Genomic DNA, 25,012 nt, shown 5'->3' on the forward strand with positions numbered 1-25,012 from the left:
AGTAACTAAAAACTTAGGTGAGTGTTTGTGTGTGATATATAAATGAAGCTGGCTTTCATACACCAAGAAAATAGCAGCGTGTATGAAAACAGAACCAGCGTCAAGGTAATTTCTACAATCAGTTCTTTACCTGCCTGGAGATCCAGGGCATTGCTCCGAAGGGGAAACCTTACTGGAGCATGGCAGTCCTACAGAAGGAGATCCCAGAGATCAGTGTATAGAATGCTGAAAAACTGAGGGGCAGAACAGTTCTAAAGGGGCTAAGTGGAAAAAAAGAAACTGAAAGCAGAGCTCTCTAACTTTGACTCAGTATGAGAGTCTCAGAATGAGAAGTTGACTATGCAGAGCAGGAAGGAACACTGGGAAGTAAAAGGCAGTCTACAGAGGACTAGCGAGAGCTCCTCTTCCCACCACGCAGAGAGGGTAAGCTTGGAATACATGGGTTACTGGACAGAATTATCAGACACTGGTTGTCTTTTTAAGGACTTAATTGGGCCTTAATTAGTCAAAGCTATTTTGTACTGGTCTTAATGAAAGTTAAAAGCAAGCTTTAGGTGTGCCCACCAGATTTCAAGTAACAGTTCCATACCATAATAAAATTCAGCACTCTTTTAAAACACATCATTCTAGCAAGGAATGGTGTCCAGCACCCAATCAACAATACTGGGGCAAGTTAGTGGAAATATGCCCACTGCATTCAGGAGAAGATGATAGAATGGCTAGAAAAAGAAAAAAAACTATTTATAATTGTATACCACATGTTCAAACTGAGGAAAACCTACTCATGATTAGAGGAGAACTGGAAGATTAAAACAAAAGGGGCCACGGAATAATTATAGATAAATTCTAGTGATACCATACTTTGGAAATTGTGAAAACTGAAATCCAAACAAATGCATAGGGACTATTCTTAAATGATACCACAAAGGGCTTAGTCAAATCTGTGCCAATATTCCAGAAATTGTGATAACAAAAAGTCAGATTAATATACATTCTGCCAAGGCACCCTACAGGTTTTCCTGGGATATATTCTTTATCAGCCTTCCTCACTCACTGGGAAGCTGCATAATTAATATATACCAAAGAACCCAATATTTTCTAAAGGTATATTGAAGATAAATACAGATTAAAAAATAAGAATTTGTGAAGTGTTTTAAAGCAATTTTTTTTAACTTTAGAAAATTGTAGAGGATATGAAGTCAAGATTTTATAATTATGATACATTTATATTATTAAATTTCAATGTTTGATTTTGAAATATTTTCCATATTGCCAATAAAGAATTCAGCATCGTTATTAATTTATTAGTAAGTTTTGATGGGTGTATGAAGCCCTCTGTTTGCCCCCAGTCAACTTCGTGAAAATAAGCAAGTTTTACCATCCTTTGCACACAAAGAGAGTTCATTAAAAGTTTCCCACATATGAAACATGGCAGAAACTACTTTGAGTAACAGTAAACATTAAGCATATAAATATGTAAGAGACAACCATGTTTTCTAGTTTCTCCGTTTTTCTATTATTGTGGAAAAGGAGCACATATGCCACAGCACTTGAATGGAGTCAGAGGACAATTTTGTGGAGTCTCTGGTATTCCCAGTTTACATACATCTCAGGAATCAAGCTTGGGTTATCAGGCATGTGTGGCAGACACTGTTGGTAGCCAAGCCATCTCAGCAGGCTCCTTGTAGTTACCTCTGAGAATAATGTGTGTAGAGGGCCCAGGAGACAAGGTGCCTAGTTTTACACAGCTTGATATACAACGGCTGGCTGATATACATAGGAGGGCTGCCCTTTTCTTAAGACAAAGGAGGAGGAGTATATGGGGGGAGGGGAGGTGGGGGGAGGGACTGAGAGGAGAAGATAGAGGGAGGGGAAACTGTGATCTGGCTGAAAAAATTAATTAATTAATAGAAATATAAATAAATAAAAAGAATAATTGTAGAGTAGCATGTTTCACTGTATTTAACCCTAGTCTATCTACAAAATTTTCTTTTTGTCCCCCTTCTTTCTGTTAACTATCTGAGACATTTTCTACTTTAATTTTTTTCTTGATTTTTATTTGGTTAGTGATTCAATGTCTTGCGTAAATGATGTCTCATGAATACTTTTATTGACATGAGGAAGTATGGCTAACAGAAAACAACACATAAATAACCTTTGCTACATTTTAAGAGTCTTGTTTTCTGAAGTCCATTTTATCTGCACTGGTAAATCTTAAGACTTTCATAGGAGTTTTAATTACCTAATATGTTGTCTAAACAGAAAGACATATTTGAGGACTGCACCTGACATTTCAATTCAAAGTGAAGGCCACCAGAATTTACAGCTACTGCTATTCCATTAAACAGTTATCAGGAAGAAAGACAGAGGATTACTGTTTTATGAATGCCTACTACATTCAGTGCTGCATCTAAGAAGAAAATGTCATGTAGGCATCAACACACACTTTATTTTTTGATTGAATCTTTTATGGCATTATTATTCAGACATTGGCAATAGTGCTTCAAGACTAGTGCAATGTCACAGATAAGAACACAATTTTGTCACTTGGAAAATAAGATAGGAGATCTGGGAATTGACATATTGCAAAAGCACTTAATTTACAGTTTACTCGGTATAGTCTCTGCATTATTGTCTGGAATTCATTTCTTCAAAGCAAAGTCTCAACCTTTCTGTATTGAATCACCATTTTACACACATTTCAGACAAGGCAGTTATATTAACAATCCATCTGTTACTACATGTCGACATCTGCGTCAGAAAAGCACATAAAGAAATAACTAAAGACAAAGCAGACTAAAAGAAATACTACAGTAAACAAAATAAAAAAACCTCAACGGGGATTAAGTACAGCATATTAGGCTTGTCTGCTACAACAAAGTGTGCCTTTCCGTGTTGTGAGTGATGTCTTACAGGTCATCAGGTCATCTATGGAATAAGATCCACTGTCACAAAATGCCGGGATGAAGAATTTCCATAGAGAGGATTAGATAATGTTGTATGGCTATATTTGTTAATTCCTTTAAAAGCCAAAGCATTTTATTTTTGCTTTAAACAAGCTCATAAATTTTTATATTTGTCATGTTATCAGTGATAAAAGTTTGAGGGTAGTGACAAAGATTTTGTATCCAGTATGTAGATATTTTACGGATATTTCTCAGGTAGATGCTATTTTACTTCTTCTCCTCGAATCTCCAAATCCTAGATTTACATCTTAGTTTAACTGAGTAAACTCTATGATTTGTCATAGATAGTTTAGGAACATACAAACACATTTTATCTCTTCCTCCTTAACATGCAAGGACGTGTGTGAGTGACATAGTTTCTCCAGAGAAGTTCTAGTTTTTCTACTCTGCCGGAATTGAAGCCAGCATACACAGCTTGAGTTCTGTGACCTTCCTCTTCATAGTGGAGAGTTAGTCAGGCCGTGAGTGGCAAGTTACCACAAATGACGCTACAATCTCTGAAGTGAGGCTTCATTATCACTACCTCTGCCTTGGAAAAACAACTCGGAATGATTTAATTATATATTGAAATGATATTTTTGAATTGATTCTTTGAAAATGTCATTTGAGTATACGAGGTATGTTAATCATATCCTCCCCAACCCTCCTAACTCTCTTTTTCTTCTCCCTGAACACATCACCCACCCAACTTCATGACTTCATAGCCTGTTTATTTATTTGCATGTATAACCTATTGTGTCAATAGGTGCTTCTCCTGTGTACACGAGCAAGCCATTGTCCACCGAAGCACTGATAACCAATGAGTGGTCTCATTAACTTCACTCCATTCTTCAGTGGCTCCTCAGCTAGGGTTGATACCTCGGTAAATGCCCTCCCCATGTTAAACTCACCCAGAGAGTTTCAACTGGCTTAATCTTGTGGAGGTCTCCTGCAGATCACCAAATCTTCTCTGAGTTCATGTACCCAGTAGTGGTGTCATACATAAAGATCTTCATTCTGAAAGTGAAGAATGTGGAAATAATGTCTGAAAATTTGGTAGGAATTACAGAATTTGTGATTGCAATCAAGTTACTTGTATGCAGATTACAATTTAATTTATTATAAGTCTTAGAATGAAGTTTTTGTTCCTTCAAAAGGATGGAGTCTGACTAGTTAACTGAAGCCAGACATACACCTTTTCTCTCCATAATGCCCTTTTGTTTTCTATAGAGAAGAGTAATCATTGGCTCTCTCTTAACAGTTCTTCTTTGTAGAAGAAAAACTGTTTATGTTCTGCAGGCAAGCACAAAGCTATTGTACTTTGGCACTGGAATCCTGCTTCTTCGGCAGAGTTTGTCAAGGTAAAATGTAGAGAGCTTTTATTCACTTACAGTGCAATTTACTGCATATATATTATTTTCAAGATACTGGATGAGGCCTGTGGTAAGACAGTAGTAAATAAGATCAATTTCTGTCTTTACGCAGGTTATAATTAGTAATAGATAAGGCAGTTAAAACGTAGGTGTGACTGTGGTAATAGCTATGTTATCCCACATCTTCAACAACTGCTTTAAGGACTGTACCCTTGCTGTATTCCTTTGACACCTAGCATAGCCTACCCAATAGAGAATGTTCTGAATAAACAAAGGCTGAATGACTGAAACTGGGCTGATGAAGACTACAAATGATTTCAGGGAAACTACTTTATGAGTCTTAAGCTTTTTGCTCAATGAACCTCAATAAAAATGAATTAGCAGTAGTAATAACACCAAACTTGAGACCTTCCTATCATAAACCCTGCCATTTAATACATAATCACTTTCCATTAACAATTCATCTCCTTATCTTTTGCCTATGTTGTGAAATATATTGTAATTAGAATTGATTTTTATAGTACAATTTCATAAGACACCGTAATAAGTGCTTTGCTAAAGGCCCCAAATGATTTGAGCTGTATTTTCAAATGTTAATTCTATAATTCTATTAAAGAAAATCAACAAATGTTTAATAAACCCGTATGGTACAGTGCTCATGTACACATATCCCCACTGACATTTATAGACAAGTTCAATTTAAAGACCACTTTGGTAAAAAATTATCCCAGATGCCTCATCCACAACTCCAGTAAAATAAAAATTCACATTTAAGACTTAAAATTTCCTAGATATATGTATGTGAATATTCATGAATGTGTGTACAGATGAATGTTAAATTGTGTGCTCTTATGTTCTCATACCCATGGAAGCCAAAAGTTGACACTGGATGTTTTCTGCTAAAACTTTAAACTTTACTTTTTGAGAAAGGATATCTAGTATAACATTGAGCTCACTGATTCCACTAGGTTGACTGGATAATGAGCTCCAGGAATACTTCTGTCACCATACTCCTAAAATTATAGGCAAGCATGCCAGCATACTTATTATATTGTGTCTTAGTTACTTTTCCATTGCTGATACACCATGATCAAGCCAACATCTAAAATTAAGCATATAGGTGGGGACTTGCTTACAGTTTTAGAAGGTGGGTCCATAAACATCACTACAGACAGCATGGCAGTATGCAAGCCAGCACAGTCCTAGATAAGTAGCTGAGAGCTTACATTTTATCTACAATTTTGAGGCAGAAAGAGAAAGACTTGGCTTGGCACTGGTTTTTGAAACTTCAAAGTCCATTACACCTCTTCCAAACAGGTGAAACCTCCTTCCAAAACTGCTCTACCAACTAGGGACCAAACATTCAAATATTGAGCCTATGGGTGCCATTTTCATTCAAAACACCACATGTGGATTCTGTGAATCTAAACTTAGGTCCTCGCAATTGCATGACAGACATTTCATTAAATGATCCATCTTACTTACTTGCTTTTTATATTCCATCTGTTGCTATTTAAAAGTTGAGTATAAGTGTATGCTATATATCTCCACATTGCTCAATAATTGGCTCTGTGAGTAGGACAGGTCCTGTAAGATTACAATAGAGCTAACAAATTCCTATTGCTTAAAAATACGGGGGCAGTTGTAAGTTCTAGTGCATTCTATTATGGTATTACAGTCTGTGGTGATGCTAATATGAACCAGCTTATTGTGCTGCCATTCATATCAAAATATAAAGCACACAGTTCTACACAGCTACCAGTTTTACATAAGTATAAACCAATGTGTTATTGATTCATATATTTTCTATACTATAGTGTAGTGGGTAGCCATTCCAGCTTGGATCTGGAAGTTCCAACCCCCATTGAGACTCTGGCAACTGTCACGCCTACGAGGCGGGGCGAGGGGAGATGCCTGGGGATCAGAGAGCTGGATGGGCCAGCGCTCTCGCTTGGTGCCAGGACGCTGAACGGTGAAAGGTGGATTGTGCAGAGCTCCGGAGAACACTGCTGGATTGCAATACACCTTCCCCAGACCCTGCGACCTACCCATTACTTAATTTGTGAGTTACACCATTAAATAAATATCCTTTTAACTATGTGGAGTGGCCAAAATAATTTCTCCAATATCTGGCGCTCACGTGGGGCAAACTCCAAAGGCCTGGGCGGCTCCCGCCCTCTCCTCCCTAGCTGGCGGGTACCTAAACCCGCATGCAAAGTTCCATATAACCAGGGAACACCTACACGGTTCCATTCCCGAAAAAGGGAGCAGCTAGTCCGATCTCAATTCCCTAGCTTAGCCCCAGACCAGTGAAAGAGGCAGGGGCCCAGAGAGCGCACAGAGAGAGCGCTGGCCCATCCAGCTCTCGGGTCCCTAGGCGCCTCCCCTTGCCCTGCCTCATAGGCGAGACAGTTGCCAGAGTTTCAATGGGGGTTGGAACTTCCAGATCCAAGCTGGAATGGCTACCCACTACACTATAGTTTTTAATATAGTTCTAGAAAATATTCCTTCTACTTACAAGAGTTACTGCAAAGCAATAGGACACACTAACAGTAGCTGAAAACACATTGCTATTCAATATAGTGTTTGATTTAGTTTTATGTCATCTTATACATTATGATCTTATAGCACTATACTATAATGTACATGTATGTGTGTATGTGTTGTATATGGAAGGTTGTATATTGAAATATGCAAATATATTATGCACACACAATTAAAAACTGATCTAGACTATAGTAGGGTGTGCTTAAGTTCTGTAAATAATTGCTGTAATATCTGCACAGCTAAGAAATCATGTAATAGTACATTTCCTAAAATATGTTCCTGTCTTTAAATATCTATATAAGTACAAACATTAGACCTGAATATGGAAAATATAAGAAAATATATTTGGTTAAAACATCTATTTAAAGATGAATATCAAATAATTAGATATATATGTATATTCACATCGCCATTCTTTCATGAGTGTTTATTTAGAGGAAGCTATGAAAACCATATTTCTTCCAGTGCACTCTGGCAATATCTGGTTTCTGTGTGTATAAATATGAGCAGGATGAGTGCATTGTTTATCATCTGAGCTTTGGAGAAGCTATTCATGTATATTTTCATAAATGGTCAGTACATTTGTAGTTTTTGAACTATAAAATTGAGAGCCAAGTGTTACCTTACAATTATTATCACATGGGATAAGAAAATTATTATGTGGGCAACTAATGATGCCTTAATGTGGGCTGAATTACTTCACTCAGGCATTTTTTTTTCTTTAACATTGGAGACCATAGTTATCTACTTTGATATTTTTTAGATGCACGCACACACACATGCACACATATACACAAGTGTCTGTATAAGTAAATATCATCCTATGCCTGTGCCTGTGCCTGTGCCTGTGCCTGTGCCTGCAGAGGCCAGAGAAGGACACAGCTTCCCTGGAGTTTGGTTCACAGATGGTTGTGAGACAACTGACTTGGGTGCTGAGATCCAAACAGGGGTCCATAGGAAGAACAGCCAGTGCTCTGAATTTCTGCACTGTCTCAGTAGCCCCTGCTTTAGTATTCTGACAATACCAAAAATCCAGGAAAAAAAATAACAATATCAATTTTCTCTACTTACATTCTAAAAATACATGAAAGTTAACAGACTCACTTCCAAATGTGGTTGAGAAATTTTGTAAATGTGTTATGTACCTAAATCAACTACTCTAAAGTATATCATATTGAGCTTATCAATAATCTCTCTGAAAAAGCTTAATTGTTCACAAGAAGTGCTTTCTATGTTAGGCATGGTGCCACATGTTTGTAATCCTAGCACCCAGGAGACTGAAACAGGTAGAATCCTAAAACTGGAAGTCAACCATAGACTATATATTGAGTTCCAGGCTAACTTGCACAACATAGCAAGACTCTGTCTCAAAACACTAAACAGAAAAAAAAAAGAAACATAAAGAGGTGTTATTTGAAAATTCATATTTCATTATTTTTTTTTTTACTTTTTTTTTTATTTTGGTTTTTCAAGGCAGGGTTTCTCTGGGTAGCTTTGTGCCTTTCCTGGAGCTCGCTTTGGAGACCAGGCTGGCCTCGAACTCACAGAGATCCGCCTGCCTCTGCCTCCCGAGTGCTGGGATTAAAGGTGTGCGCCACCACCGCCCGGCATATTTCATTATTTTACACCAAAAGTTATTTTTTCATTTTTGATAAAGACATTCCCCTTACTTTCTATCATGAAAAATGTACATGATTCCTCTGTTATTTTGTGAGAGCAATTGTGAACTGGAGATGTGAGAATAGAATTTTGGTTTCAAAGTTCTTCATTCCGTGTACTGTTCCTAAATATGTCATTAAGAATGTCACAAGGGGATTTCTAGAAATAACTTCAATCATTTTCAAACTTGCCCTGGGTTAGCTGGTGGAACTAGTACAATTACACAGACTTATAAAACAGAAACAGCAACTGTGTGCTTCAGAGGATCAGAAAGGAATCAAAAGACCAAGAGGAAAGCATGCATGGAACCAGGGAGGGGCTGTCATCTTCAAAGACACACCTTAGTGACTCTGCCTCTTAAAGGTTACACAGCCTCTCTAAGAATGCTAGCAATTAGGAAATGAGAGATGAAAAATGAGCCTGTTGAGTTCATTAGCAACTCAAATCATAACAGCGAAAGTTGAGGATGGACATTATGGGACGGCCATAAAGGTTACCTCAGGTCCTACACTAACCAGGAACTTAACTCTGACAATAATCAGAGGGAGAAAGACATAAATTCTTCCCCCCACCCCCCCACCCCCCGCCCGAGCATCCAAGGGATAGCACCACCCTGTCTTAGTATTAGCCTCTGAGAGTCTAAGCATATCTAGCTAAGGGCTGTGAAATTCCAATGGAGGGTGAGGTCAAAAGTAAGTTTTGTTTTGTGATGCTAATTCATGGTAATTTATTCCAGAATAGAAACCTAATTATAAAATCTTCTAGTTAAAATTTTTGTTTACATTTGTTATTTGTCTATTTAGTGTGCATGTGCAAACCCGTGTGTGTCTATGTGTGTGTGCACATATGCATGTGTGCTGTGGTATAAATAGTCACAAGAAAATTTGCAGGAATTGATTCTTTTCTTCCACCATGTTGGTTCTGGGGATCAAACTCACAGAATCAAACTCAAGTTCTCAGGCTTGGTGGAAAGAGACACCAAGATTTTTTTCCTTATCTCCTTAAATTGAACCTCCTTATTTATATAGAATTTTAGAAAGTGAAATTACTGTTGCATGTGTTCAAAATACAAGGCAATACAGAAAATAATTTCTATAAATTTTGGCATCCTTTAACATTAATCAAAAATATTTCATGTGAGAATCCACTTTACATTACATTTGACATGATTCTCTTTTCATCCCCATGGTGGGGGGCCATTTTGTGAAGAGGACAATTGATTGAAAGTAAAGGGATCTATAAAGAAGAGATATTGTCTGAATATTGATGGGTTCAGGCATTTTCTCATTATTTATTGTCAGGCTTAATGATCTCCCTAGGTCAAAGGAGAGATAATTAGGGGTATAGAGGTAGACCAGCAGCTAAGAGCACTGTCTGCTCATACAGAGGCCCCTGGTTGTGTTTCTAACACCCACATGGTGGCTCACAACCATCTGTGACTCCAGTTTTAGGGGTTTTGATGCCCTCTTTTTTCTCTGCCTGCCCCTAGCATACTCACTGTATACAGACATATATAAGACAAACACTCATACACACAAAATAAAATAGTTTTATTTTAAAAATAGAAGAGCTATTGGCACTAGATAAAATATTTGAACAATTTCTCTTCCTACATTTGTGTCTGTCTACATTATAGATGAAGAAACAGTTCCATGGCTACAGCATATTGTCCCAACTGTTCCTGAATCATGTAGATGATGCATGATGGTAGTTGTGCTACTTTGAAATTATTTGGGAGACACTGCTTGTCTTAAAATGCTAATGGTAAGAAAACAGTTTTATATCCAGATCAGATATGAGAGAACATCCTTTTGTTGCACATAATAAAACCAGTAGATTTGGTGAGAGGAATCTCTTAATAAAGAGACCTGTGACACAAAGTGACAGTGAGAGGGGGATATGAAAGTGACATTAAGATTGGTATCAATTGAAAATGAAAATAAAAGCCATACTTATTATATTCATGTACTCTGCATTTTTCATAGCAATGTTACAGAATTCCAAATGAATGATACTATTAATTCTATTTAAAATGTAAGCCATGCAATTTCATTAGAAAGAATTTGTAGACTTTGACTACTGAACCACTGAAAACAGTAAGTTCTGCCAGTAGTCAACCAAGATTTCACAGCCTTATCTTCACACGATTATTTTAAGTTTTCTCATGAAAGGCCCAGGGCTAACTTATAGGTATTTGAGTCCTAACTTCCCAGAAAACTGAATCTTTGTATTTTGTTTCCTGGTGGATGCTTTATTCATGGTCTGTGATTATAAATCTCTTCTGTCTACCTCACAGGCATTCATATCCCGGACCATATTCTGTTATTGAACACACCTCATGAAAAATATTCTTTTAAAATATAGCACAAGGTTATAGAAGTGAAATTGTACACATCACAATGTCTGCCCTAATGAGAATTTTACTGTAGGAAATGGAAATCCCCTCCATCTAGTTTTATTTTATACTTTCTAAAAGACACATAACTTAATACAGCTAACCAAGGGCACACCATCTCCCTTCATCTGATTAACAGTAAAAGAAGGAGAATGGTTAATTTTATAGAAGTCATAAATAATTCATAGTAATATGATTGGTATAATGTTGTTAGGTGTAGTTACTAAGTTGTCAATCATATATTCTTGGGAATTATTCAATAATTCTATAAATACTATAGCATCTTACTTTGACCTTGACTTATAGTTTTGCAAATGAATGAAAGGGCTGATATTCACTCTGTCTTGTTCATTTTATTAACCCTCTCAATAACTGCAAAATTAAACAAGCACATTCTCCATTTAACAAAAAGAAATTATGGTATAAATTCCAGCTGTAGTTAAAATCCCACTGCTATAAATCAATGGAAATTTTAGAAGGAGAATAACAGTTCCTCTGTGAGTTTAATGTACTTGTCAACTGAAGATACCATACTTCAGATTGAGTGAAATGCAATAGAAAGAGCTCCCCTCCCCATCACATGCATACAATACAGCTGAGGACAGGATTGGGAAGCTCCGATTTGTAGTATTTGTTGATTTGTGGTATGAATATTGCTGTGATGACTGGCTTCAAACTGCCAACATCGGGTTAATGAGCTAGTCAAACATTTACAGAATTGGTTGTGACACAACTATGAAAACCTTTTCCTTGATAAGGAAAATATACCAAGTGCTGGTTTTCTTGCAGTAATTCTGATAGTTTTGGCTGAATATGATTATCTATACTGTCAAATTTTAATGTGCAAACAAAACATTCACATAAAATCTTGTTTTAACCTCAGATCCTATTTATTATTTGAGAATTTCAAACATCCATCAGATTTGTTTTCATTATATCCACTCCATTCCCTACCTTCTAATTCCTAGGCCCTCTGGCTACTTTTCCATCCATATTTCAATTTGCTCTTTTAAAAAAAATACCACAATGGAAAACCAAGTTCACTCAGTGCTACCTGCATGTACATGAGTGTGGAACCATCTACTTACTGGAACATGGGCAGTCTCTCAGAGACTGAATTTCCCCCCACCCCAAGAAAATTCTCCCACAGCAGCCATCAATTGTTTATGGCATGCCAGCTATGGATGAGACTTCAGGAATCTCTCTGGTGTCTGTGCTGAGATTTGGGCTGTTTTTATTTTGTGTAGGTCTAGTGGAAGCCTCTGTGAGTTCGTGTACACAACATCATTATTATTTTCAACAAAGATGTCTGTGGGGTTCCACTAACTCTGACTCTGATAGTCTTTCTTCTCCCTACTCTATGATGATCCAGGAGCCTTTGGCACTGCATAAACACTTATTGTCTACACTATGACCTTATGGGGATCTCTATATTAATCTCCATCTACATTAGGGAAGAAAGTTATCTAATGAGGTATAAGAGATGTACTAACTATGGATATAAACATATGAACACATCCATTTATGAAAATAATAGTATTTAGGTTCTCAGCTAGAGCCTATAACACAGCCAACCACAGGTCTTTGCCACAGTTAACAGTCCCAGGCATGAGTTCTGTCTCATGGACTCAGGTTTAAATCCCAAAAGAAAGGGGTTGATGATTATGGGTTTTTTTTCCTTTTTCTTTCTTTCTTTTTTTTTTTCCAAGACAGGGTTTCTCTGTGTAGTTTTGTTGCCTGTTCTGGATCTCGTTCTGTAGACCAGGCTGGCCTCAAACTCACAGAGATCCACCTGGCTCTGCCTCCTGAGTGCTGGGATTAAAGGTGTGTGCCACCACCACCCAGCCTGATGATTATACTTTTAACAGTCATGCCACTATTACACCAGTGGGCGTATCTTTTCAAACTGTTCTTGTAGCTTCGAGGGTCTAGTGCTTGGTAATACTAATGGTTAATTTTCTCTCCTAGTAGCATACATAGATTCTTTCAACACTATTAAGACTAGCTAGTCAGGATGAGGCTTCTGGGAGGGTACTAAAGTAATCAATTTCTTCTTTAGAAGGATCAGGATGAGCCTGAAGTTCAGACCTCTCAACAAGTTTCCAACAGATGTTGAAAATGGTGTTCTCTAGACCATATGTGAAGGAGTAGTCGGGATCCACAATGCTGGTTCTAAATCTTCAATGTGCTAATATAATGTTTTAAACATCTTCAAAAGCAAATTTTTGAACCTAATGGCAGAGTTTTCACCTCAATATTTCTGGAAGAAGACTGATTTTTACCTTGAGGAACAGCAACAGAAGTAAAAAGTAGAGTTTCTAGTCACCCAGTTACATTTCCTTTTTCTCCCACCATACCTCCGTCTGTGTGACTTGACTATCCATTACATTTAAATCTTTATGGCAGCTTTTGTCAGGAGTAAGAGAGGAAATTAAAGAAATACTTCTTGACTTTAAGAATTTGCAATTTAAAACAGGATATTAGCCAGAAACAAATGAGAAAGACATTAAAGATGCCTAAGAAAATATATAAGAAGACTAAAGTGTGATTATGTGAGGATTGAGAAATTATTGAAAAGGTGATGGGATGTACTTGTCAAAAATAGGATTCGGTACTCTGGGAAATAGAGCCAAGAGAGAGTCCTATGAAGAAGGTTTATATGTTGATAAAAAAAAGTTCTCACAGGACATTGCAGAGTAGAACTAAGCAATCACTCAGTGCAGTTGATCAATCTGCTCAAATGAAGACTTGCACACTCCTGTAATCCTAGCACTCAAGAGGTTGACACAAGAGGATTGCAAGATTGAGGCCAAATCAGGCTATATCACAATACCCTGTCTAAAATTTTTAAAAGTCAAATAATATAAAAGTAAAATGCAATGTAAGGTGCAATGTCAGTCATCTTGTTCCTGAAAATTATAAGCAGACATTTTGACACTGTAGCATTTTAGCTTAATTTAATTATGATACCTGTGAAAAGTGCTACTTATTCATCTATCAATTTTTCTTCATGACAAAATGAAGAGACAACTGATGTGGATAGAGGTGAAGAACATACAATATGACCACATGCTACTTAGTCGTTTCTCGTTTGGAAATGGAAGCAACCATTAATACACTAATATACAGTCTCTTTACATTATAATTCTAAAGTGATCGGGCTGGGGGAGGGCAACAATGTTCTGTCAGGTGTTATCTGTGATACATGAGTAGATTCAGTTTATTATTCTCCTATTTTGGACATTTTCTTATTTGAAAATTGTTGTCAAATTCAAGGATGGTTATGGATCTATCATGTCTTCACTGCAAATGCATCATTTATTATTCTAAAAGCTGATGGAATTGTGAGGATTTGAGACTGTATTGTTGGATCATCTTGATAATGTTCTAACCAAGAGAGCAGCTTTGAAAAAGAGTTGGACACAATCTACAAAAATCAAGGAGTGTACTGGCATCATGACTGCAGGAAGAAAACAATGCAGTAATAAATAGTCTCCATAAAATGCTTTGGAACCAGTTTTCCAACTACCTAATCCAGACTTAGTATGTGAAGAATTCATTCCAGAATTTTCCTATGGACACTGGAATCCATGAATCCGAAAATTCCTTACACAAAGCAATATGATATTTGTGTATTGTACATGCAGAGACCATTTATAACACTAACATAGCATAAATGTTAGTCTATAAAGGTTAGTCATGCTATGTTGCTTAATGAATAATAAGGAAGCTGTACATGTTCCATACAGATGTATTTTCTCCAAGTATTTCATGTTGTATTTGGTCAAATATGTTAGTAAAGACTCTGTGGCAATGGAAAGTGGAATCAAGAATAGACAACATAACCGAACTTGGATACACAAGAAGCTTTCTACACAGGTAAATTTGGCATATTCTACTTTATTCTTTTGAAGTGTGCACAGTAAAAAGTATTAATATGTTATGTGTACTTATGAGGTGCTAACAAAAATCTAGAGCCAAGCAATTGTCCATAAGTATGTGCGGCAAAGAGATGACTGGTGATTATCCTATTGCTATGTAACACTGTTCTTGTGGGAACATGAACAAACATCCACCACCCCAGATATCCCACGGATGACATACCATGGTAAGGATACTGACAAAGTCCAGCTTGGTATACCATTGGTTTTTATTGAATTACTTTTAGCAATATGAGTAAGAGGTTACTTAAAGGACCAAAATGGCTCAAAGAATGACAGCTGATCATCACAGCCAGCAAGGGTGATGGCCCACTAAATCTGGAAAACTAGAGCTCTGCAATTTCCAGGTAGCTCAGATGATCTCTGCCTCTTTCAGACAACTTGGCTGGTCTGCCTCTTCCAGGTACTCATTCAGTGTGTACACACACACACACACACACACACATACACACACATATATAATTTAATTATATATATACATATATATATAATTATATATATATATATATATATATATATATATATATATATAATTTCCAGTGAATGAGAGGACTAGTCTCATATACATTTATTCATTTTCTGCACATTCCCTCCCCTCATTTCTTCCTAACACAATTGTTCTCGGGCAGCTCATTCTTAAACTGATAGAGATATCATCACTGGCCACCTGAGCTCTATGTTTATATCAACTTTACTAGTAGGAATCAAAAATAGTGTACCAATTTTTCCCTTCTTCCCAGAGTTTTGGGTTGAAAGAGCTTGTGATTACAATACAGAAGGAGGACTGTGGACTCAAGGCCATTTTGTGCTACTTGGTTGGCACTATTTAAGAAAACAAACAGCATGGACTTTCGAGACAAGGTGCATTTTGTTCAAAATGTTGGATGTTTTCTTAGCAAAGATTACGTATGATCAATAAGACTTGATCTGATCCAGATATGGTGGTATATGCCTTTAATCCTGGCCCCAGGATACAGCCTGGTGTACATCTGTGAGTTTGAGACTACCCTAGTCTGAATACAGAGTTCTAGACCATCTTGGACTACAGAGTGAGATTCTATCTAGCAAAACAAACCCCTGACCTAATGAGACTTTATTCACTAAATTTATGGGATATATACAAGGACAACAATAGATCTAGCATTATTATGATTAGTAAAGAGGTACATGTTTATCCTCTTTTATTTATAAATAGTAAGTATTTTGGATTCTGTAACATTTTGTTTTCCAAAATGTATGATGTATTTTCTGGCATGTAATACATGAAAAATAAATGATGGCTTTGTAAAGATTTTTGTTTGATTAAGTACAGGCAATAGAATTTCCACAACTATTAGTCCCGTTATATGCAGCTAAAAGGTATCTATGGAATCTGGATGGGGTTCTATTGGTTCACTTTTTTAAATAATATAGCCACAACCCAGAAATAATTACTACCAAGTTTTACATAAAGAATTGGCTTGTTAATATGTGATACAACATGACAAATGTATTTTGCAGTCACTAATCTCAAACACATTTGCAAACATCAATATTAAACAAGGTACATCCTATGAGTTTCCATTTCAGGGTCAAGTTGATTTTGGTCAAGATAATCAGTGTGTCTTCTGGATCAATTTTCAGGATCTAGACATGCTCCAACATTCACCAAGCCCCAGCTTAGACCCTAAAATGTGGAGGACTTCTCTTTCTCTCATTCCTTTTCCCTCTAGTCCATTCTCCACTGTCAGAGAAAGAATGGGATACAGGCAAGGGGGAGAAGCCATTAGTGCAACTAGCACCATGAATTCCTTTCCGCTCCTTGTAGTTTTCTGTTCTCCTTCTCCACTCGTACCGCACAGGAAGGGTTTTCTATGGCTTTGCACTTTCTTCTGGCGCTGTATCTAGATCTTCCTCTAGAGATAGCCTGTTCTGTTAGTTCCTCCGCTTATACAAAACTCCCTTGATTTACCAAAATGACAGCACAGTCCTGATCTCTATCAATAGTGTCCACCTCCCAAAGGGTCATTCACCCTTCCCATGAGAAACTGCTTCGTGTAGGAGGCTTTTCTGTCCACTCCAAAGACTGACTTTTTAACCTACTCTGTTTCCTCTTGCAACTTGAAAGAAAGGTGAAATTGAGAAGCCCACACCAAAGCACTCTACCAGGGGCCAGTGAGGTACTGGTGCCTTCTTCTTCAGCAGTCCCCGCTCTAGAGATCTAGGAGTGTGTCAGCTGTAGCCAACCCAGATGATCTCTGTGCAACATTCCTTTACTCAAAATGCCTCTGACTTCTTTTTCCCTCTTAACTTTCAATGGACACTCTGTCCACTTAGTGGGATTCATGGGGTTGGTTTCAGGAGCTCAGTTTTCAGTTTTTAATAAAATATTTTAACTATACATCATAATGGATTTCATTATAACACTTTCATGCATATACTTAAATTTTGATCAGATTTGCCCATTTCCCTGTCTTGGACCCTCGCACTCCTACCAAAAAACGTCTTCTCAACTAATTTTTTTTTTTTTTTTTTTTTTTTTTTTGTGGCCCAGTGAGTTTCATTAGGGTTGACTGTGGAAGCATGGATAATGGTTTGTTTACAGGAGTAAGGAGCCTAAGAGCCCCTCCCATTTCCATGATGGTGTGTTTAGTCCTGGGCAGGTCACAGTGGCTGTGAGTTCATGAGTGCAGCAGCTTGATCCTTCACAGAAGTCAGCATTCCCCACCACTCCCCTCTTCCCTGCCTCACTTACACTCTGTTCCCTTTAAGTCCTTAGAATGCAGACACTCCCAGTGTCTTCCTTCACCCTGGAGGTTTTACTCCCTCTCTAGACTACAAGTATGACTCCTCTTGAAACTGTGTTATATAATATAGTAGCTTTCTCTGTAGAAGCCTTTTATTATTAAAAATAAGAGGCTATTTTGATGGGAACATGCTATTTTCTACTTGAAATAAATGTAAAGCTAATAGGAAAACATTCAAAATGTCAACTTCTTCCTGATCTGGGTGTTTACACTAAACCTTAAAAAGTCCATTCCTAGTCATTATAACAAAGTGTCACACTGCTGCTCTGGATCTGGGGTCTGCAAAACACTAGCTGTGTCTAATTTGGCAAACTAAATTGCACTCTCTGGTTGTCTGGTTCTTGCATTGATATTGATTTCATGTGTCCTGTTTTGCAGTGGTGTTGAATGAATAAGCAAACATTAGGAAGGCCTGGTTTCATGTATGATTGAAATTGTGAATAAGAATCTAGGTTATCTCATTAATCTGGAAACAGTAACAATGATGACTGCATTTTACACTTTAATTATAGTAGCAATGATCACACTGAAAAAGCATAGCCTTGTATAGTTTTAAGAATTTATTTAATGAAAGTTCAGTAAGAAGTAAATAGGGCTGGGAATGTATCTCATTGGTAGAGTACGAGCCTAGCGTGTCCAGGATTAAGGCAGAGGAAGAGAGGAGGATGTGGAGAACCACGAGGAGGGGGAGGAGCAGAAAGGGGGGAGTTAGAGGAGGAAGGGGATAATTTTATTTCATTTTTCAGATTTAGTGCCTCATACATGTTAGCCATGCCCTGTACCCCCTGTACCCCCAACGTACATACCTAGCTACCAAATTGTATCTCCATATTTTCTTTGTAGAGCTTTACCTTGGATTCCATTATGTAGACAGAAGTTCAAGTTTGACTTAAGACAAAAAGTTGGCAAAATGCTTATATGAGAAAGCTGTGCTCATAGTTAGCTCTTAGCAGTTAATGGAACATGCATGATAGAAATCAGGTCATGTGGAGAGTGCTCTAATAATTCCAAGATATATGACATGAATATTCAGTTAATTAACATTAAGAGGACAATTTCTTAATATGCATGATACTCATTGTTGTCCTATGCTCTTCTTTTTCCATTTCATTTTCCAAATGCAACATTAAAATGGTTGGCATTTACTGGTTCTTTCTTTGTGTTAATCTCAAGGATGTTTAAACCTATATCTTACACAGTGTTACAATGGTATATTAGAAAATGAAAATTGAGGAAGCAGAATTAGTCCAAGAACAAGTTCATAAAATGCCCACTTAGTTTAAAGTCAAGTGGTAGACTTACCTAATAGCCTTTCCACATCAATAGGAAGGAAATATCAGATACTTTTGCCTTACTCATCATGCTGCTTGTCATACAACTGAGTAACATAATAAACAAGGAAACAAGTGGGCATTATTTAAATTTGATACCTGTAAGAATCACAGAACAAACTCAGTTTATTGATTCTTGTTTGATGAAATACACAGGATATTTGTCCCCTTTCATTCTTTGAAAGTATAAAACTTTGAAGAGAAATTTAAAATGATAGAGGACTCTCAGAGCCAATCATTGCCAGATTTTTAGTTCAGTAATATATTACTAGCCATTTTCAGTCTTCTCTTACATAATCATTTAATAACAATTAAGCACCGAACTAGTCATAAAAATTTTAGTTTAGTCTCAAAGTTTTTCGATTTGAGAAGCTGTTGAAAAAAATAATTTTTGAGATTATGAATCAAAAAGCATCAGAAATATCAACTGTATCTCTAAGAATATAACTATCAGGATGTAAACATGGTTCCCTAGAGAACAGTTAGATACTTAGAAGGTATTTGGAATTTAAAAGTGCTAAGTGTTCATCAGCTCCACTACAGTGCAATTTAGTTAATTAAGGCATTTGCTCAGTAATTTCTCCAGTCTGGAAGTTTAAAAAAAAGTATCAGTTTTGGTACAAGGAAGAGGGAAATGTTTTCAATTAAATATATACAAATATTGCCATATTAAGATAGACTATGGTGTTTGTATATATACACATATAGTAATAATTATTCTTTAGATTCCAAGTTTCTCTGGTTGCTTCTAATTGCTGAATAAATAGAGCAAATGTTAGCATAGCCAAGTCTCACAGGAAATGTGGCAGCAATCTGTATGAGGAATAGAGGAATATGCAAATACACCACTTGTACACAGTCTGAAACCAGTCTCTTCCTTCTGGTCTCAGACCGACTGTGAGTGGCACTATAGACCCAGAATGAGGGTTACAAGCCAGAAAACCATTTGTACTTATATTTTTGTTTGTTTTGTTTTTCTCTTATGTCAAGAAAAAATGTACTTTAAAAAAATCAAATCATTTGATCCACTTCTATTACATTTATGTCATTTATGTAATCAACTAATAATTTCATCCTATAATATTGCCTTAAAATGTAAATATCTCACCAATATAAAGGTAATATCAACTACTTGTCCTTCAAAGTAACAACAACAAAACCATCCCACAAAATGATCCCAAAAGCAAATGATTACAGTGAGTGAACACTGGGTGTATTTGCAGGAGAGTGAGGCAGCCTCAGAGTATCAATGCCTTCATCTGTGTGGTGTTGTGAGTGAGGGAACCCTACCTGGTGGTCATTTTCCTTTACCTCTGAGCAGTTGTCTGGGATTACAGAGGCAGAGATGGAATTATGCATGACTGATGTTGATGTCCAGAACTGGAAGACACTCATCAAGCTAGCCCACCAATATGCCAAATAAATCATCCAGGATGCCAGAATTCCCTTATTATTCTGTACAAAGATATGCTCCATGTGAACTTTATGTACTATGACTTCCATTGTAAACATGTAAATAATAGTTCAGTGATTGCAATTTCCCATGTTCCTAGAATAATGAAGCAAACATTATTTTTATCTATATAAAAGACATGAAAACTCTGTTACAATATGACTTTTCATTCCCAATCCTCACTTTGGGAACAAAGTATTTTGTCTTTTATTTAAAAGTGCCCAGACATTCTTATTGTTACTCACTTTTATCATTTAATTCTCAACAAATATTCTAAGAACACTGTTCTATTTCCACAGTTATGACAACAGTAATGAATTCAGAAATTGGCTGCTATATATCCATTGAACTGTCACTTATGTTAGCATAGTGTAGGTGTTTCATATATAGGTGTGTAAACACCTATATCATTTCAGATTAAATGAAATAAAACATTAACTCCTTCACTTAGGGCTCCATAAAAACTATACCCAAGTGTCACACTTAAGTATTAGCAGACACAGTAGTCTATGCTCTTACAGCTGAGAGGCCATACCCATAAAACAATTCTATTTCTAGCTAAGGTAATGCAATGAACCGCGTAATATCTGCTGATGTAGCTACCTTTGCCTATTTCATCAAATTAAATTGAGCCTACTTAAAGCTTTGCAAAACTAGTAAGACAGTTTCTTTTAAATTCTTAGTTCAACACATGAAAAAGATTATGATCCGTGAAAGTCTAAGAATGCTAAAAAAAAAAAAAAAAAAAAAAAAAAAAAAAGCAGGAGAAAGGGGAGTAGATTCCTAGAGATATTTTTAAACTCTTGATGACGATTTTGCTACATGTGAGCTCCAGGCAATTTTTCTTCTGAAGTGTAATACTTACCTGTGGTAGATATTTAAAAAACTAAATGTGATGCCTACATTGCAAATAAAGCACTTTCAACAATATCTCCTTCTCTGGTTTCCTAGGACAGTGATGTTAATTCTGGACACGATTCATATGATTTAAATATCTCTTGGAGCTGATGAAGCCAGGAGGCATATCTAGAGACTTAAAAGGGGAGATTCTTTGTATATGCATAGTTATGTACAAGTTTTTCAGCTAAATTGGTTTTAGTATTCTCATTGATTGTGTCAAGCACATTGTTTAGCTCCTTAGAAACCCCAGTGAGACTGTGTTAATCTTTAAGTAGGAAAAAACACTCCCACTGTGTGTCAAGAGTACATGTGTGAAAAGATGTCTGTCACATAGTATGACAACAAGCAGCCATTTCCTGATAGAAACATTAATTCCCAACAATGCTCTGATCTCACAGATTGAAGTTCATCTATATTATTATCATTTGTCTCCCTAGTCAATATCTATCTTTACTTCTAATTAGGTGTTCTGGCCCTAAACTTCTTCTGCTACAAGAGTACCCTATCTTATAGATAGTTTCCTAATTGTTGGAGACTAGCTCAGTTTATTGGGCATTGACCTTTTACAAGCTCTTTGGAAATTCCAATTTGCTTACCACTGAAAAGGTGTGGGTTGCTTCACTTTCCCAGTGATTTCATTGGAGTTAGAACTACAACTAATGTGTCTTAACATATTGTAGTAAAGACTATGTGCTGCATATCCTGTAATTTTCTTAGTTGCAAATATCTTTAATGAAGTAGTAGACAATAAAGTAAGCGTATACTCAGGAAACTGTGACTCATCTGACCTCACTGAGAAGGCATTGGCCAGTTTCTCCAGATGCCTTAGTGTTACTTGTACACAAAGCATAAGTTCATATTCTCTTCTTTTCTCATTATTTAATTTATTTAAAAAATGTATGTCCTTTATTTTGACATTACATCATTTCTCCTATTCATCTCTAACCCGACTCTCCCATATACCCCTCTTTGCTTTCTTCCAAAACCGTCGTCTTTTTTATCTTAATTGTTGTTACGTGAATGTATGTATATGCAGATATACACATAACACTAAATGTTATATATTTGTATAAGATATGTATATAAATATGTATATATAAATATATCTGTATGTATAATACATTACATATATACTTCCTGCCCAGTCTGGATAACACTAGTTATATATATATATATATATATATGTTTTCAGGGTTGGTCATTTGGTATTGGGCCACCAATTGGTGAGTTCTTCTCTTGAGGAAACTATTTCTCTCACTTTCAGCATCCCTTAGTTACCTGTAGTTCTTTGTGTAGGGCTGAGACCTCTTGGGCTCTTCCCAGCCCACATTAGCCTATCTATGGTTGTTTTTCTTTTTCAGCTCTTGTTTCTGAAGTTGTGTTGGTGACACTTTGTATGTGTAGCTTTTGCCATTGCTAGAATATGCAGTCTCACAGCAAGCCTCTCTCTCTTATGTCTTAGGTGTGGGAGTTGTCTTGTAGATATATCCATTGGGACTGGTCCCCATGTATTGCAAAGTGAAATGGTTACTTTTTTTTTCTGATCCCTATGGTTATGTTTAAATCACTGAATATGGAGATGTGTACACTGCAAGGAAAACAGCCTGGATGTTTGGATAGGTAAGAAGGAATTCTAGTTCAGCATATGGCTCTGGAATTGGGTTTTATGGGTTTGAATTCCATTCCTACCACCGAGTAACTTACATCTGAACATGTTAAGAAATATATTCAAACCTTACTTCCTTTACCATTACAGTGTAGATAAATATATCACTTACAAGGTTTTTTAAAGACTATAGCAGATAGTCTATGTTAGGTATTTGAAACAGTACCCATTTAACAAATATCACTAATATAACATTGATATTAGACATTTGTTGTTACTTCATGGATTTGCTACAATTCAAACAATATTTTGTAACTGGAGTTCTACTTCTGCATATTCTTTTTAATTATTGAATATACACAATTATTATTATTATTATTATTAAATCCATCTTACATATACTTTATGTCTTCAAGTACACTTCCTTCTCATGTTTTTAAAATGTAGTTTTAAAATTTTTGTGTATTCTTTGAAAAAGTTTCTTTTTATTCCCATGTTTGTTCATTGTAATTTAACATATAATTTATTTTTGCCAAAAGAATTTGTTAAAACAGTTTTAATATATATTAGACATTTTTATAGCAAAATTTATACAGTAGCCAGGTGATGGTGGCTCATGCTTTTAATACCAGCACTTGAAAGGAGGATCTCTGTGAGTTCCAGGTCAGCCTGGTCTATAGAGGGAGTTCTAAGACAGGCTCCAAAGCTACACAGAGCAACCCTCCCTCAGAAAAAACAATATATATATATTGCTGTGGAATGGCCTGTATGTCAAATTACTCTGATTGGTCAATAAATAAAACACTGATTGGCTAGTGGCTAGGCAGGAAGTATAGGCGGGACTAACAGAGAGGAGAAAAGAAAGAACAGGAAGGTAGGAGGAGACACTGCCAGCAGCCACCATGACAAGCACATGCTGGTAAGCCACGAGCCACATGGCAAGGTATAGATTTATGGAAATAGATTAATTTAAGGTATAAGAACAGTTAGCAAGAAGTCTGCCACGGCCATACAGTTTGTAAGCAATATAAGTCTCTGTGTTTACTTGGTTGGGTCTGAGCATCTGTGGGACTGGCGGTTGAGAGAGATTTGTCCTGAGTGTGGGCAAGGCAGGAACACTCGAGCAACATTATACAGTATATTCTGATCACATAGTTTGCTTCCTCCAATTCCTCCTAGATGTCCCGTACTTTCCCACACACTAAATTTCATGCCCTTAATTTCTTTTTATCTTTTTCTTAAGAAAACAAATATATAAACAAAAAAATAAAACCACCCTCCCAAAAGAATAAAAAAGACCCACAAGAAAACATAAAACACAACAAATACACTAAATTAAAAACCAAATGTCTTAGTTAAGGTTTCTATTGCTGTGAAGAGCTACCATGACCATGGCAACTCTGATAAAGGAAAACATTTAATTGGGCTGGCTTACAGTTTTAGTGTTAGTCCATTATCATCATAGCAGGAAGCATGGTGACATGCAGGCAGACATGGTGCTAGAGAATGAGCTGAGAGTTCTACATCTGGATCTGCAGGCAGCAAAAAGACACTCACTACCACACTGGGCATAGCTTGAGCATCTGAGATCTCAAAGCTCATGAGCAGTGATACACCTCCTCCACCAAGGCCACACCTACTCCCATAAGGCCACACTTCCCAATAGTGCCAATCCTTATGGACTTATGGAAACCATTTTCTTTCAAATCACTAAACCGTAATAGTCAAACAAAGGATCAATAATACAAAAAATGCCCAAGCAAAGTAATAGGAGGCATAACATCTACAAAAATACCATTGAATCCATTTTGTGTTGGCCATCTACTTCTGGTCATGGGGCCTACCCTGAAATATGGTTAATATAGCCAGTAAGACTCCACTGGAGAAAACTAGCTTTTTTCGTTGTAATTGGGTGTTAATCCAGATGACTTCTTGATTAGGGATGGGAGTTTGTGTCGCCTTTCACATTTCTACTCTCAGCATTCGGACCCCATCTGACTTAAACTGGCCACTCTGTGCATGCTGCCACAGCCTCTGTCAGTCCCCATGTGCATCAGTCCTTTTGTGTCTGGAGGC

At 36.7% G+C, this 25,012-nt stretch overlaps 1 protein-coding gene across 1 annotated transcript in view; it reads left to right on the top strand.

Moving 5' to 3' along the window:
* Positions 1–25,012, top strand: part of Gpc5 (glypican 5) — a 1,351,527-nt gene that overhangs the window by 865,893 nt on the left and 460,622 nt on the right. The gene's annotated exons all lie outside the window — the stretch shown is intronic.

This window comes from Peromyscus maniculatus, chromosome 9, assembly GCF_049852395.1.
Source record: "Peromyscus maniculatus bairdii isolate BWxNUB_F1_BW_parent chromosome 9, HU_Pman_BW_mat_3.1, whole genome shotgun sequence".
Classification (NCBI taxonomy): domain Eukaryota; kingdom Metazoa; phylum Chordata; class Mammalia; order Rodentia; family Cricetidae; genus Peromyscus; species Peromyscus maniculatus.